Raw genomic sequence first — 1,590 nt, forward strand, 5'->3', positions numbered from 1 at the left:
GGCGGCGGTCCGTCGCGGTGGTGGCGCCGTCCTTTGGCGGCGAGGCGGCCTGGTTGCGCAGGGTGGCCGGCGGCGCGTCCTCGGCCCAGATCTGGGCCCTTAGGGCCCCATCTGGGTCCTAGCGGGCCGGTCCCTGGGCGTAGCCTCGTTGTCTGCGGCGCGGTGAGGAGGAAGAGCGGCTCGGATTGGGGCGACGGCACCGCCGGCGTGCCGGCAGCAGCGCGAAGGCGGGAGCTTTGCGAGCCCATGAGGGCTCGGCCGGGCCGGTGGGCCCACGAGCCTGGTGTGCTCCCGCTATTGCATCCGGACGGCTACCATCGCGGACGGTGGAGATGGGGCCCTCCTGCGTGCCGATGGTGCTGATGCCCTAGTCCCGACTCTGATTCTTCGTCGTGCTATTCTCACTTCGCGGTGCCATGGTGAGACGGCGTGGGGGCCTCAAGACCGCGGTGGCGCACGATGGTGGTTGGTTTGGTGGCAGGCTCCGGGGCGCCCGAGGTGCGGGCTGGGATCGGGGGAAACCCCTGTCGGCATGGCCAACGCCGGCGCGGTGGCGCCTGTGGGTGCCACCTGACCTTCCGGGAGGGCGTCGGAGCTACCCTTCCTCTCGCCTCGTCGTGTACCGGGGGAAACCCTTAGCAGCAGCGTCGTCATCGTCGCGATCCTTCTTGGAGGTGTTGATAGGTGCCGGCGCTTCGGAGTCTTGGAGTCTAGTGGAAGATCCTGGTGGGCGCTGCGATCGCGAGGCTTCTTCGTTTTGTTGATCCGCCGTTTTCGGCATTTGTTTCTTTTGCTTTTCTCTATCGTTTCTTTTGGGCGTGACTGTGCTGCTTCCGCCCCAGCACCTATCCATGTATGGTTCGGTTGGTTGCTTTGTATACAAAGCGGGGGAAACCCTTTTTCGGTAAATGATGATTGAAGGTGGATATTCTGTTTTGATGAACATGAGAGAAGAACAAAGAGGAAGCAGCAAGAGTACCATAACTAGGATCTGGTGAAACCTTTTTCCTTCCCTATAAGTGTTTGTTATTCTCCGTTTTCACTGTTAAGGCACCCCACGGAGCAGGAATGCGCTTGACTCTACAACACAAACTCTTAGATCAATGCCTCTAAATTCCAAAACAAACTCATGCTCAACATGCACACACATTTCCCCTATGAAACCCTAGATCACAATAACGGACGGCCAGGATGGACCTCCAGCACCACCCATCCAGATCTCTGCAACAGGAAGAACCCACAAAGCAGGGGAAGAAGAAGGAAAGTGGACGTTGGGCACGGGAGTCTCGGTCCGTGGGAAAAAGAGAGGGAGACCACGCCCTGCACGCCGTACCCTCCCCTCGGCCGGCTACCCACCCTAACCCAGGTTTAATTACTCACCACCATCATCATCAACCGCTCCCCGGCCTAGTTTATGCGCCCCAAAAGCCCAGCTTTTCACCACCACCACCATCATCTTTGACCCGTCCCTCCCCCTTCCCTCCCCTTCTCCCCCACAAGCGCTTGTCTCTTTGCAGCGCATCGCAGGCAGGCTGGGCCACCGGCCACTGACCCAGCAGCTCTCCCCTTGCCCGGATGAATCCCCACACC

The sequence above is a fragment of the Triticum dicoccoides genome, chromosome 5B (assembly GCF_002162155.2).
Source record: "Triticum dicoccoides isolate Atlit2015 ecotype Zavitan chromosome 5B, WEW_v2.0, whole genome shotgun sequence".
Classification (NCBI taxonomy): Eukaryota; Viridiplantae; Streptophyta; class Magnoliopsida; order Poales; family Poaceae; genus Triticum; species Triticum dicoccoides.